The sequence below is a fragment of the Protopterus annectens genome, chromosome 2.part2 (genome assembly GCF_019279795.1).
Source record: "Protopterus annectens isolate FY-2018-M chromosome 2.part2, PAN1.0, whole genome shotgun sequence".
Classification (NCBI taxonomy): Eukaryota; Metazoa; Chordata; order Ceratodontiformes; family Protopteridae; genus Protopterus; species Protopterus annectens.
Window position 1 is genome coordinate 451,878,249 of NC_056730.1, and position 16,441 is coordinate 451,894,689.

The following is a 16,441-nucleotide window of genomic DNA, read 5'->3' on the forward strand; positions in this document are numbered from 1 at the left end:
GTGGCATCATATCTGAGAACAGGCCACTGATATATCTGACTGCTACACATGTTATGTACAGTAGGGATTACATTACATTACATTAAATGCACATTCTTAGGATGTTCGTACAGTACTGAGGTCTGTGTGCCTATGGTGAATGTCGACAGTGTTGATATGTACCTTAGCCTGTGTACAGACTGTGGTAGATGACATTGTTCTAGTCCCCCTACTTTCAGATGTTACATGCTGCCTCACTGCATGGTACTGTAGTGGCGTACATGTTTGTAGGGCCATAAACACACATGTCCCATACCATAGACAGCCACCAGACCTAACTATGTAGCAGGCCAATATATGTAGGACAGTCTGTGAGTGGCACATATGAGGATGGTGTCGAACACATAGTCCATATACTGTCATACCATTCTAGCTAACCATATGTGGCTGTGGCTGTGTTCACATTGGATGTGGATATGTACTGTCACACAGGTGTATCCTACCCTGTGCTGTGACATACCTGTGGAGCCTGCTGTATATGCAGATACATGTGCATTCCCCCTTGGGAGGTGTAGGCCAGTGTTGAGCCAGTCTGCCTGCAGCCTGCACAGTGCACTGTGACATGCCTAGCAGCTGAGTGTACTTACCCAGTGGGATGTCATGTGCAAATACTAGCCAGATGTCCCACTGCTAGACCTCCCATAACAGTCATGTATATCAGACAGGGCAGTGGGATGCAGTGCAGATGTATGTCAGTACCTATTGTGTAGTATGTGGCCATGGCACCCCTGTACCAGTGGTCATACTGTTACAGGCCAGACAGGGGTGTGTGAATGCATGACCTATGGTGGACATTATATACCTTTTGTCATGTGTTATACCCATCTACATGGCCATCCACATCCATATTGTCAGGCATGGTACACATGTGTAGCATTAAAGACGTATGTGTATACCTCTGGAATGTACAGACTGTGTCAGACCCCCACATATATTGGCCAATATATCTGCTACAGTCCACAGCAGCATTACATGCTAGCAGCAGTACTGTACACTGATGTCCTTTGGATGTAGTATAGTAACCAATAGCACACATGTTATGAGCAGATGTGACCTGCCATGCACACCATGTCTGTGAAGACAGTCACAATGGCAGTAGCAATAGCCTACTAGTATACCTGCTAGGGATACCTGACATCCCCTGCAGCTACAACATTGGGAACATACGGGCTGGGGTTGGCCTACACTTCATGTCCAGGAACTATGGTGGGAATATATGTACATTTACATATCCAGATAGCCAGATATATGATTATATATGTGTACTACACCCATTTAACACTGTCATGGCAACCACCCACTATTGGTCCCCACATCATGTGTGCATGATCCCATTACATCTCCTGTGTGATGGGCATCCGTCCTGTGTGTGGGCAGCAGTGCTACTGACAGCATGTAGCAATACCCCATACAGGAGAACCGGCACACTCAGGGCAGCCACACATTTGTAGGAGGATCAGGAAGTACAGACAGACTGTGAGTGGAGTTGTGTTATGCTTTGTACAGTACTGGTGTTAAAGGATGTGGGTGTACATACTAGTTTGCCATGGAATGCAGTCTGTCTGCACAGTACACAACTGTGGGCCTACCTTCATGCCAACCGGAGCTGTGACTATCATGTCTTGTCTTTCCATCACACAGGTCGTGTGTCAGATAATAAACTGGCAGTGTGTGTGTTGCGTGTTACCGGTACATGGCTACATCCATGACCATCCATACCAGCAATTCCCTGACTAAGGGTCTGTTACAGACTATCCTGTAACACCTGCACCTTGCATAGTGTATGGCAATAGTTGTCCATGTATGTGCCTGTATTCCAGCCTCTGTCCATCACCTACATACCAAGCTGTGCACATATGTCTTGTTGTCGGTGGTTGATCCATAGAGGGCTGGGAGTATAACACACTGCCATGTCTGCTATCAGTCCACTACCATTGTAACCCCCAAACATATGGTGGGGCTGGGGCCATAATATGTGTGGGCGCCACCTACACAATACATGTGTGCCCTCATGCACTGCAGAGCCCAGTGTATGTAACATTGGTATATGACCCTGTATAATTGAGTCTAGGGGGAGCACCAGAAAAGACCTAGGCTGCTACAAAATTTGGGGTTATCAGAGCTGAGCTGCCTTAAGGTATCTGGATGTACAGTACCATATACCTCACCTACATACACATTACTGTCATGGATCTGGGTACTGCAGGACTAATGCCCTCTGCCATACAAACTGTTCTGTGTGTTGGTGTGCACATGATGGTGTCAGTTATGCCAAGTTATGTAGCAGTTACAACCCATGTGGTCATAAGACATCTATACCACCTACTGTGTTTGTACAGTTTGTAGACAGAGGCTGCTGAGCTACACACCTGGAGTATATATTATCAGTTGTTAGATATTCTGTGGCCCAGTGTGTCTTTCCTATTGTACAATGTGAATGGCTTGGCCTGGGCAGCAACAGCTGTGAACTTTTCCAGCCTACTGTACGAGTGTAACTGGTCCACTGTAGCATCACTCCGTTGATATAGTTGTCAGTGTCTGAACAGTTATATGGCATGGCATGTAGAACTGTAATAGTACATGATGATAGGTTACCATGTCAGCAAACCTGTGGGTGTTGTTTCATCTATGACCTCTCTGTGGGTGTATGTTACAGGCAATGATTGTCATTTGCATGGGTGGCACATACAGTGTCCAGCCATTCAAGGGTTAACTGTAGGCTTAGTGGCTGTTCCATAATGTGTGCAAATACAACTGATGTTTTGTACTGTACATATAACTGCGTGTGTATGTGTAGCCACATGTATATGTACACACACACACACACACACACACACATACATATATATATATATATATATATATATATATATAATTATACATATGTATACCTGTATCTGCATACCTGTGTCTGTGTATTTGAAGCCTGGTAATGTTGATGGTATCCACATAATACATTCCCCATGGGAACCAGAACGTACTGCATGGTATGTTGCCAATAACAGTCTGACATCATACAGGTGGGATGTAGTACAGGTAACATCGTGTGCCCATGTTGCCACTGGCTCTGGTTATGGGATCACCATCACTTGGTAATGTATTGCAAGGTGGACATGTTTGGCTGGGGGGGAGATGCCTATTCGTATGACTTGTATAGTGTGTGGTGCCTCTCAACCCCATTAACGTAACATGTAGCCTGTTACACTCCACTCCCTAACAGCTAAATTTGCCTTTCAGTACCAGCACAACAGTGTTGCACCAATGGGTAGGTAGGCATGGGAATCCCATTGAGGTCTGCCATGTGTGTGTATATGTGCATGTGTGCATATCTGTAGTGTACACCGGTCTGAGTCCACATACTCCTATTACAATACACATTGCCACACAGTAGTACGAATATTGTTGCTGTCACCCATAGGTGTGGCAATACAATGCAACACCCTACTATGCCTGTGGTGTGTGCATTACATGCATAACCCCGTGGTATCACTGTTGTGATATGCAATGGGCTGTTTTTGCGTCGTGGCCACTGTGTGATAGTGGGTATGTCAGAGTATCTAGATGGGTTCTAGTGTGTACAATATCCAGTGTGGGATGTGGGTGCTGTGTACACTGTCTTTACACCATGGTACACCTGGTATATGGCCCACGTACCACTCTCAGGTGGCCAATGTCACCATCACCCATACAGATAGGATACGGCCCAGTTACACATGTGCTGTGTGCAGCCTACCTGTAACACTTTGGACACATGGACTAGTTAGTTAGCAACTATATAACCAGGTCTGTAAGTTGTGTGTCTACCGGCTATGTGTCGGTCAATGGGTATATGATGGTATGACACACTATGTTTTCACCATATACAAACATTACATCCCCCATTATTTATTTTTATTTTACATTTGTTAACCGGGGGTGTCTGACTGAGCTGAAAAGGCCCTTTTTCAGCAGAGACCCAGGGAGAAAAGCTCCACATAGAAAAATTACAGATACATTTAGATATGATCAGTATATCCATATCCGCCATCCACCATTACCATATTGTACGTGTCTGTGGATTGCCTGCATGTAGCATATGACCTGGTACACACCTCACCCTACAGATGGTGTCATGTGTGCAATGACAGCCACACAGTTCAGTAGCACTACATACCCGGGTTGGGGTCTAGACACAGTCTCGCCAAGTCAGGATGTATGTGTATGTGGATAGGTAGACATAAGGGTGCAGATTATACCTGTACCAGCAGGCCATCAGTCACATTTGCACGGCCATTAACTGTTATACATACCTGTGGCATGTGGGCAACTGTACACCACATATGTCATGGCCATGGTGTCACCACACTGACATACCTCTGTGGAATATGGCTGCGGACCATCCTCCTGCTGACACATGTATGCTTACAGCACAAATGGATGACAGTATGGGGATATCAATTGGTGTTACCAACAGCTGAGATGCATCCTAGCTGCATGTGTGCAGTACACATTACCCCTGACTACATTCTACACTGCAGTACATTGTGACACTCTATCACAGTCACCGCGTGCATCAGAACTGTTAGCCTGTCCCTGCATCGATGTTATAGATGGCAGGGATGTGGCACAGGTATCATCATATGCACAGGGTGTGTGAGTGTCATCATAGCTGCATAGCTACACTACCTGACATGTATGCAATACACATTACCCCTGACTACAATCTACACTGCAGTGCATTGCAGCACTCTATCACAGTCACTGTGTGCATCAAAACCATGTTAGCCTGTCCCTGCATCAATGTTATGGATGACAGGGATGTGGCACAGGTATCATCATATGCACTGTGTGTGTTGCAGGTGTGCCAGAGGCCATGGGTGGTTCAAACATGTGTCACCATGTGTGTGGATGAGGGGTGTGGTTCCTTGATTGGCAAGTGGTGATGTGGTGTGTGCCGCTATGGGGTCGCCCTAGGTGCAATTGCATAGTATGTGGGTATGCATGCACACAGTTCTGCCATGTGGCTTCCCCACACGGGTAATGTGGGACAGCTGCAGACCATACCTGTTAGGGTGTGCAGTTCAGTGCCTCTGGCCACAAACACACTGAATGTGCCTGCCAGGGGTTCCTTGGGCATGTGCAGGTACAGACCTTGAGGTGCTACTCTCCCCTGAAGATGACATATGTCCGCTGGAACCATGTCCCACCTGGGCCTGGCCAGGGCCATGTGCACATGGCCTGCTGTGGTGTGGTGTGGACAGCAGCCCCTGTTGTGTGCTGGGGCTGGTACTGCCACTACAGGAGCAGCTGTGCATCCTGACACATCCACATTGACTGCCACCTGCTGGTGTCTCTGGCCTATGTCCAAATGGACATTGCACCACTCCCACCACATGTTTTAGCACAGACATACCACGGTCGAGGAGGCAAATCATCTCACCCCACCGTCTATTCATGACCACATTATATTCACGGAAGGCAACACTGAGTTCATGGAGGTTGCCACTTACAGATGTGAAATCAGACCTCTGCAGCCTCAGGACCTGCCTGAAGTGCATTTCCATATGTGCCTGTGCCTCTATTATGGCCTGAAACATGCTCCTGGTGGTACCAGTTGTGGTGCTACTGCCAGGGACAGGATGACCTGTGGTCCTCCCATGAGCCCCACTTTACATCTGCCAATGTGGTGGCCTTCTGGACATCTGGCTATGCCGACTGTGACCCGACATGGTTGGCATGGACACCACACTTTCCTGGCCATTGCCACCAAGTGCCAACTGTCCTCTGCTATGGCCACATGTGATGGGGTTTGTAGGGGCACTGTAACTGTAACTGTGTGTGGGCTTGCGGTGGCTAGGAGGGTGATGACACATGTTGGTGCAGTGTCTGCCTCTGACAACCCCACCTTGCCTCACCTGTACCTTCATTATCATCGGTGTCTGTAGGAACACTTACCTTAGTATGCATGCAGGAGGGACCTTGACCCATCTCGCCACCTGTGGGGGAAACAAATGCACATGTTAAGACCTGTGCAGCAGTGCATAACAGTACACACACTCACACTGACAGCCACCTTACTACCTCACATTCCCTGGGTTTGCAGACAGTCCCACAGTCAGTTACAAATGTTCCCCTTCCTGCATGGCACTTGCTAATATACACTCTTCACTACAGCCCATTAACATATCATATCTCTCCATGCCTACATGGATGGTACCACACCTGACCTGTTACTCCATTGCCTTCCTGACCTGGGTGGAGTAGGTTGTACATGACCTCACTACTGTCACCCTGCATTACCCTGTGTATGGGCAGTAATGGTGTATGAGGCCCTTATATGGTTGGGGCTGATACATTCACTACATATGTCACACACCAGAGCCTCATACTACAGTCTTGCTCAGTCCATGCCACATCGGCTGCACAAGCGACCCATCATGCGGATGACAGTACTACCTGGATACACTCACTGATATGCTGTGGTAATTCCCCATTGCATTTGTAGTGCTGCATAGGTGGGTAGCCGGTTACCTATCTGCTGCTGACAATATGATATGTATACCTGGTATGTACTGCACCTCCCAATGCATGCTCCATGCTACATACCTTGTTATGCTATCAGCTATCCTGTGTTCACATACCTGAAAGGTTGTCCTGGTGTCCCATGTCTCACTCCATGTACAGCACAATCCCAAGGGGAAGTACCGCCATGTGGTCAATCCCACTATCGCCTGTGCATACATGGACACACACAGACACATACACACACACGCACACACACACACACACACACACACACACACACACACACACACACACACACACACACACACACACACATCCGACATGCATCGTCCACACTCCACTAGATTGCACTTACGAACACAACCGAGTCACACACATGCACCCCACACTCCTACATGTTGAGTTGCCCAACAGTTTTACACACAGTCCTCCCATTAGCCTTCTGTCAACATGCATTACGCATGGAGCTCAACAGCATGCAGTGCAACTATAGTGACATCATGCTAGTGGCAGTATACATGTGTGTGAGGCATGGGCTTTGTTGGTAGGTGATGGCCCCTCCCCGTGTTAACACTGCGCCCATGTACAAAGTGTTACTGTGGCCTGTTCCACACCCTGCCTTCTACTGTGCACCATACCTCGCAGGTGTAGAAACCATTGATGCATCTGTAGTAATGTGTTGGTTATGTCAGCTCCACTGCTTACAGCCCCTGTGTGTTGTAGCACACATATCTGGGATGATATGTGAACAACTATCAGTTGTGGATGCCTGATGTCTGCATTACAGATCACAACATCAGCAGTGCATGTATGACCAGTACATGACTATTACACTGACAACCAGAGGACCTTACCATGGCTGTGAAGGGTGCCCTACACATGTCCCAGACCTTGACATGGTTGCAAGGTCTACTCATGTGCACATCCCTTGGAGTGCACACACTGCTTTCATGAGTGCTGTGGGGTCAGGGTTACCTCTGCAATGTTTACTTAACCTGCTTGTGTACAGCTGCAGCCATGGTGGTGTTGAGCGACATATGTCCCTACTGTAGGCTGTGTGTCCTGCCACATGTCACATCCCTGTGGACACATTGCACATTGATGGGATGTTAGTTATGTTGCAATGGTCTGTTGTACTCTTCTGATACCCCAGCATGGTCTCTACTGAGATGCAGTGCATTTCTCAGCAACAAAACATGAACATGTACAGCATGCAGTATGGGTAGGTGTGTTAGACGTGTGCATGGGGGATAGCCCATAGCTATTACATGCCCAGTTTATCATCATGCATGAGCATGAATCTTACTCACCAGCTACGGGCTGCTGCCATGGTTGTATCCTGGAGAGACCTACATAGGAGTGTGAGAAAGCTGATGTCAGTGGCCACATCTGTGGCATTCATAACAGGTGAGTGCAGCATTATGTTATATCAACAGTAGAATTACACAATATTACGCAACAGTTTATTACTACTACAGAGCAGCAGACAAAGTATATGACATCTCAGTTTTGTATGATGTACCTGTACAGATGCAGATGCATACACGAGTGGTGTACCGATGTGCCCTGGGGCCTTACCTGCACGGTCATCAGCTGGTGTGTTTTTGGCACCCACCTCCAAGATGTGCCCTGCCAGGTGTTGATTTTGTGGGCAGACAGGTGCCACTAGGCTGCTGTGAAGCTCCTCCACATGGGTGAGGAGTGGATGGGTGGGTTGCCCCCCTGTTCATAGGTTCATAGGTTCATACTAGGCTATCTGCCCTAGGGCATTTATAAGCCTAGCCAGAGTGTGTTTGGCTTTCACCACCCATTTTAAATTAATTTTGCTATGCCCTTTTTCGAGGTTAGTATACTGTGCCTCTGTCTAACAGTGACACAGAAGTGATACCCGGGGTAAACCTATGATCTCCCATCCACTCATCAAGATTCCTGTTGAAGAGAGTCAATGAGGGACTCTGCCTAACCTGGACTGGGATTTTATTCCAGAGTGAAGGGAGCCTCTGGGTTATGAATCTGTCCCTCCAGCATGTCCTATTTATTTCAGTGCTGAGGTTCAAGTCTCGAGTCGTAGCTCGATGGGATTTGGATTTTCTGAGGTGCAGCATGTCCATTAATTCGGGTTGGACATGGCTTTATACGTCAGGCACAGATCGTCTCTGAGCAGGCAGTATGCCACTGAGTAGAGCTGGAGTTTCTTTAACCGGGCAGCATATGGCATCTGTTTGAGCCCTTTGATCCTCTTGGTGAAGCACTTTTGGGGTCTTTCCAGTTGCTGCAGGTGTCTGGTAAGGTACATCCCAAAAGGGGCATTATACTCAATTATGGGCCTGATGAGGGATGAGTAAAGAGGCACGATGACCTCCCCCGATCTAGATGTGAATCCCTTCATGACTAGGTGGGCTATATAAAATGTTTTTCTAACCACTTTGGCCATGTGGTTGTCAAATGAGAGATTGCTATCAACTTGGGTCCCCAGGTCCCTAATTACTTCTTCTGTACTTAATGGAGTACCACCTATGTGGTAATTTGTGGGCACTTTGTTTTTGCCAAAGGGAATGACTATACACTTTTTGGTGTTTAGCTTGAGGCCATGGCTCTGGCACCAGTTGTCTGTTTCTATGAGGCCCTTTTGGAGGATGCTTGTGTCGGCTGGAGAGTTTATGCCCAGTTTGAGGTCATTCATGAACTTGGTCAGCCACAGTCCTTCCATGTTGGCCTGTACTTCCGAGAAATATATACCAAACAAGAGAGGTCCCAGGACTGAGCCTTGTGGGACACCACTTGTAACTGGGTTGGAGTCTGACATGGCTCCAGCAATTCTAACCATGTGGGTTCTGTCCTTGAGCCAGTTTGCAACCCATCTAGTGACATAGGGTTTATATTTAAGCTGGTGAGCTTATCTATAATGCCAGTGGGGTATTGTATCGAAGGCTTTTTGAGGTCCAGGTAGGCTGTGTGGACCACCTTCCCCTCGTCAATGGCCTTGGTGACTGTTTCAAAGAAATCGACCAGGTTTAAGAGGCAGGATCTGCCCTTAACAGAGCTGAACTGGGTAGGATCCAGTGTCTGTAGGTCCCCAATATCTTTATTTATGAAGTCCATGATGATCCTTTCCATAGCTTTGCAGACCAAGCTAGTCAGGCTTATGGGGCGATAGTTTCCAGGATCCGTTGATCACCTTTGTGGAGAGGGTCCACTGTTGCTGTATGCCACTCTTTGGGTACATATCCTGTAGTAAGGCTGAGATTGAACAGTAGTTTTAGGTTTGGGTTTAGCTCTTCTTGGAGTTCATGTAGGACGCAGCCCGGGACACCGTCTGGTCCCATTGATGCTGTGTTTTTGCTTTGGAGAGGGCTCTTACCTGAGCATCAGAGATGTCAGGGGCAGCACTCTGCTGGGATAGATATTTGCCCTTTTGGTGGGGAGGGGGGGGAGTTTGAGCTGAACCTGTCAGCTAGGATGTTGGCAATGTCTGTGGGTTCGGTGTATTTTTTGTCATTTTGGACTAATTCTGAGCATATCTGGGAATTCCCACCCAGGTTCCTAACATAACTAAAGAAAGCCTTGTGATTATCCTTAGTGTCCTGTGCAATTTTTCCTCTCGAAGCTGGCCTTAGACGATTTTATGAGTGCCCATAGGTTTTTGCTAATACTGATCAGAGATGCCTTCCCTTTTTGGGATGTTGCTCTATCATGTAGTAGCTTCCCCCTTCTATTGTATAGTTTGTTTATGGCTGGAGTCCACCAGACAGGACGTCTGCCTTTGGAGGGTTGGGTCTTGGTTTTATTTGGGATTGCATGATCCATGCATTCCTGAAGGTGTTCATAGAAATCGTTTATAAAGGATTCTGTGGTCTGGGCCATATTTTCCACAGGCCTGGGGGCTTTAAAGGATTCCACCTCAGTTTTGAGGAATGTGAAATTTGCTTTAGAGAAGTTTTTCACTGTGGTTTTCTGGGCAGGGGGTGGGGTCGGGATGTGAATATCCAGTGAGATTAGTTTATGGTCTGATCTTACCAGTGAGGGATACACTTCTGGTCTGGAGCATAGAGTTCCCATGTTGGTGATGATCAGGTCCAGTATGTTTTCCTCTCTTGTGGGAGTGGTAACAAGTTGTTCCATAGCATTTGAGTTTATAAATTCTTGGAACCTTTGGGCTAGGTGTTGGAGCTAGAGTAATGCTCCCAGTCTATGTTTGGGTAGTTGAAGCCCAATATAATGGTGTTTGGAGAGACCTTCATATTTTCCAGTGTTCTCAGGAAGGCTGAGTGGGGTTCCTGGGTTTGGGAGGGTGGTCTGTAGCAGGCTATAAACTGGAAGGCAGTTTTACCCACTGTTAGTTGCACATGGATAGTCTATGATGCTTGCTGTGCCACCAACCTGGAGGTGTGGGTATCTTTGTAATATTGATACTCCCCTCATTTTGTGGTTCGGTCCAAGTTTTGGGGCTGAAAAGCATGGTATGAGGTATAACCTGGTAGTGCTGGGGTGCTCTTGGGAGCCTTGAACCAGGTTTCTGTTACTGCGCAAATATCGATGTTCTCCATGCTAAGGAAAGTTTTGAGTGCGTGCATCTTGAGGTTTAGACTTCTGGCATTGAGTAGCATTACTCTTAGTTTCTTATCCCTTGTGATACCTATGGAAGTGGGTTTGTCTTTTATGCCTTGCCTAAAAAAGGCACTATGGGGGTAGCAAGAGCCTTTGCCAATATCCAAAAGCCCAGGGGTGACAGGTGCAAGCCGTCCCTAGCAAAGCATCTTGGCTTGTCGAGCATGTCATCCCAGGCTGACAGGCATTGGATCCCCTTTGAATGACACCAATACTTAAGCCAATTGTTGAAATTGATCATCTTGTCTTCATATTGTGGCATCATTCTTGGTGAGGGTAAGATGCTACTCAAGGTCAGGGTCATATCAGCCTGTGTTACATGCTCAGAGAGCTCATCTATGTCTCTTTTCATGTAGTCCAGGGAGGTACGTCTCAGGTCATTTACACCAGCATGGACAATGACTGAGTCATATTTGTACTTGCCTTGGAGTGACCTGAGTGCTTGTGTTATGTGGTGGATCCTAGCGCCTGACAGGCAGCTCACCGTGACCTTCTCCTTGTTCAGCCTGGTGAGCGGGACGTCAGTGTGCCTGACAATAGAGTCACCTATTACAAGTGTATCAGGTGTGTTGTTTAGCCTTAAGGGCTGTGACTGTTCGGCACACTGGCTTTGTGAGCTATGTGTTGCACGTGTTTTGTTTTGGGGTAGCGGTTGCTTGGGTGTCTGCTTTGAAGGTCTCTGCTGCTTAGGCAGATTTTTATTTAGAGCCTCCAAGTATGTTTTTGTGTGTTTATGTGTTTGGTTTGCTGTCGTGGTAGGTCTATGTGAGACTGGAATTGTAGTGAGTGTGGTTTCCTTCTGACTGGTTACGCCAGTACTGAGTTGAGAGAGCTTAGCCTCCAGTTTGGCTATATGGTTGCATCTCTCACATGTGTTGGAATTTGATGGGAGGAGGAGAGGGTTGTCTGTGTACATGAGGCAGTTCTAACATTGCCTCAAGATTCCCAGATTTACCAGCTGGACCAGAGAGGAGATTGACAACTGACCTTTGGACATGCTAGAATAGTATTGGTAATTCCTTTATAATTGAAAAAAAAGGCCAATGGGGAACAAGGTACTCAAGGGGAGTTTGTGAGGGTGTAGTGCTTTTAATTTTTTAGCGCTGACTTAGTGAGCAAGTGCCAGGTAACTTAAATGCAATGTGTTACAGGTAACTTAAATGCAAAAACGACAAACAACTTTCTTTCAAGTGAAACAAGGAAATAAGTACAGTAAGCAATGCAGATATCACTAGGGATACACAGAAGCGCTGAAAAGCCGCGTTTTAGGTGGAATTAGCGTTTCAGGGAAATAACAGGCAAACAAACAACAAGCATACAAAAAAAGCTAGATTCAGCAGGCCTGGATCTAGTCTATGCTACAACAAACAAGGTGTACCAATTTCAGTAAGAAACAGTTAAAATATGCAGGCACTATAAGCCTTTAACCAGAAATTCCCAGCTCAGAAGGGCAGAGTCCAGCCTCTCCTCCCACAAGAGTGCAGACCATGAACCTTCTTAATGTAAAATAACTGGCCTGTTGCGAGGTGGTCCCCCCTTATGGCAGCTGCATGCCAACATACATGGTGAAGCAGGTCGGTGCAATGATCCTGGACCTGCTCACAGCTGCAGTTATGCAGTCTGACATCATTGACCCTGTGGACTAGCTTGTTCCACAGGGCAGTCCTCTCCTGCTGGTCATGGGCTGTCTGGCTGAAAGTAGTATGTAGTGCTGTACCAGGTGATCAATGATGATAGCCATTTCAGCAGCAGTGTAAGTGGGAAGGTGACTATGCGACATGATTCCTGGAAGACATAAGGATGGAAACAGGTCTGTGCCACCCATACAGCAGGGTTACTGTAGTTCTTAATAGACATATATGTCTCCCCCCACCATATCAGCTACAGCAACATGTTCACAGACTACAATTGGTATGTCAGCTGGTTGTCTACCATTGGGACATATGTTTTATTGTACCAAGCTTTGTACTATGTGTGCGTACCACGCTTTGTGCTATGAGTTTGTAGCCATGCTTCCTATGGGGACACTTATCTTTGCTGGCCTGTTATAAACTATTTCACCTGCATATCAGTGCCACTATATATGTGTGTATAAATATACATCTATGTACATATATGTGTAGATATATGTTGTACGTTGTGGATATACCTATGTCTATATGAGTGTCTGTATCTGTACACATACATGTCAAATTCCATATCACATAGATTTGTGGAGTGCATACAGACATCCGTTCCACATTCTGTCATCGTCTTTCATTCACAGCTGCACTGTTCTGCTTTGCTGCAACACAGACAGGTGCCACATGTGAACATAGCCTAACATTAGGGTGGTAACTATGGTGTGAGAGTGCTGGTATGCCTATTACACACCTATGGCATTTGTGCATGCTACATTACAAATTCACATGACTGTCCTGCAAGTGGTGTGCTCTGACACCCATGTTGCTATCATGACGGCAGTACATCCACCAACAGCTATTGTCCACACTAGCATAATGTACACAGATATTATGGCCGACATCTTTGTCATTCATTGCTGATTTGCACAGTTGGTGGGTATGTCCCATGTCCCACTGCTTACAGGGACAGACAGTATTGTCCAGAGCAGTTGCTCAGCAGGCCATCATTACAGGGAAAACTACAGATGGCACATATTAAACATTCTACATCATAAATCCTAATAATCTATACCTCATACTACATTAAATTACATACAGCTATGTTTTACATACCTTTTAGTGTTTGGACGGGTGTGATGCCTTCCCAGTTGTGGCCTGTTGTAATTTTTTCCCCACTCCATTTTAAGGAATGTTTTAGTTTTCCTTTTCTGTTTTTTTTTTCTCTCTCTCTCTCTCTCTCTCTCTCTCTCCAATAGAGTGAATGAGTTGGTTTGAATGGATTTCAGCATGGCTTTTGTAGGTGATGCAGATGATCAGGTGATGGGCTCTGAACCAATCAGTGTGCAACAGTTGCTGACTGTGTGCAGCCTGCTGTGTAGTGATTCTGTTAACTATCGTCATGGCAACCCAGTACTATAAATTGCTTACTCATGTGGGCATTGTCCCTTCACCTTCCCAATATGGAGGACATCCTTCCTGTATGTGGGCAGCAGTGTTACTGCTACCTATTACAGCGAGGCTTGCAGACACAGGACAACTACACAATCTTAAGAAGTTCCAGACCTACAGACAGAGTATTGTTGTTATATGCTTTGTATATTACTGGTCTTGCAGTGTTTGTGTGTACATAGTAGTTTAGGATTGAATGCAGTCTGTCTGCATAGCTCTCAACAGTGGGCCTATCCACGTGATGGCCAGTGGATTGTCTGTTTGCTTTTGCCTGTGCAACACACAGGGCTTGGCTTAGATATATCCCCGGCAATCTGTCTGTTGCATGCTATCAGTACATGGCTACTTCCAGTTGTGTTCCTGATGTGTTATTCCTGCATAAGGGTATGTTGCAACAAATCCTGTAACACTAGCAATGTGCAGGGTGTGTAGCAGCAATATTACGAGTATGGCCCTGTGTTCCTGCTTCTGTCCTCCACATATATGGCTGGCTTTGTCCTGCTGTGATACGGATAGGGGTTGTTCGGTATTGGCCTATCATAATATACTGCTAGCATTCCTGCTATCATCCCAGTCATATCGTGGACTCCCACGTCATTTGTTTGTCAGGGTCCATACATGTGACAGATACATAGACATTATCACAGGTAAGAAATGTCCCCCTAGGCCTTGACTACGGGGTGTGACTGGCGTCTGCTGAACTACATCTGTTATTGTTTATTGTTACCTATCTTGATGGGGTTCCTATTATGAGAGCAAAGATTCCTTTAGGCGAACATGAATATGTCGACCCGTATTGCGTGAAGTATGTAAACCGCGAACATTCAAAACAGCGAAGTTCGAAATGTCGATTTGTGTTGGTTGGCCTGTCTGCGGTATAGCTCTGTAAGGTAAGTGTGCAATAGATAGGAATTTAGTGTTAGGATTTGGGTTAAGGTAAGTGCATAGATAGGTAATGTATCTGTAGTGTTAGAAGTAGGTGTTTTTTTAAATGTAAGTATGTGTTTGATTTATTTTGTTTGGGTGTATGTGTGTAGTGGAAGTGTTTGGTAGTTACGGACCTTAGGGTTAAGGAGGGGTTAAGGATAGTGCATAGTTAGTTGTGTAAGTGAGGTTTAGTATAGTGTTGGATGTAGTTTTTTTTTTTTAAATGTATGTATGTGTTTTATTTATTTTATTTGGGTGTATGTATGTAGGGGAAGTGTGCAGTAGTTACGGACCTTAGGGTTAGGGAGAGGTTAAGGAGAGTGCATAGATAGTTGTGTTTGTGGGGTTTAGTGTAGTGTTGGAGGTAGGGTTTTGGTGCTTTAGTTTAGGTTAGAAGTAGGGTTTGGTTAGTGTATGTATGTGGTTTATTTATTTTGTTTGGGTAGGTAGTATGTAGCGGGTGGTGGGGTTGGCCGACTATGACAGTTCGATTATTTTTTTCCGTGGTTTTGTGCGTTCTGGCTTTTCACGGTTCGCGGTATAGAGGTCGATTCTGTGGAAGATTGGGCGCCAGGCTGGCAACTCGACACTGTAAAACTCCACTGCCAATCATGAGTGGACAGGTGATCCGCTGTGGCGACCCCTAACCGGGAAAAGCCGAAAGAATAAGAAGAAAAGAAGAAGCGGTATAGTGGTTGATGTTTTGGTATTCGTGCATAGGGTTTTTCGCTTTGGTAATATAGACCCTCTTGATGGCACATCCTTTGTCCACAGTTGTACAAATTGATGGGCCTGGCCTGGACAGCATTGTATGTTGTATATCTGCACTGTCTGCATCTACTTTTCTGTGTGGGCCGTGCATTCCTCACTGATTAAATAAGTGCAGATCTATGTGCTGTTGGTAATAGGTTCAAAGGTTCATAGGTTCATACTAGGCTATCTGCCCTAGGGCATTTATAAGCCTAGCCAGAATGTGTTTGACTTTCGCCACCCATTTTAAATTAATTTTGCTATGCCCTTTTTTTGAGGTTAGTATACTGTGCCTCTGTCTAACAGTGACACAGAAGTCATACCCGGGGTAAACCTATGATCTCCCATTCACTCATCAAGATTCCTCTTGAAGAGAGTCAATGAGGGACTCTGCCTAACCTGGACTGGGATTTTATTCCAGAGTGAAGGGAGCCTCTGGGTTATGAATCTGTCCTTCCAGCATGTCCTATTTATTTCAGTGCTGAGGTTCAAGTCTCTTGAGCGTGTAGCTCGATAGGATTTGGATTTTCTGAGGTGCAGCA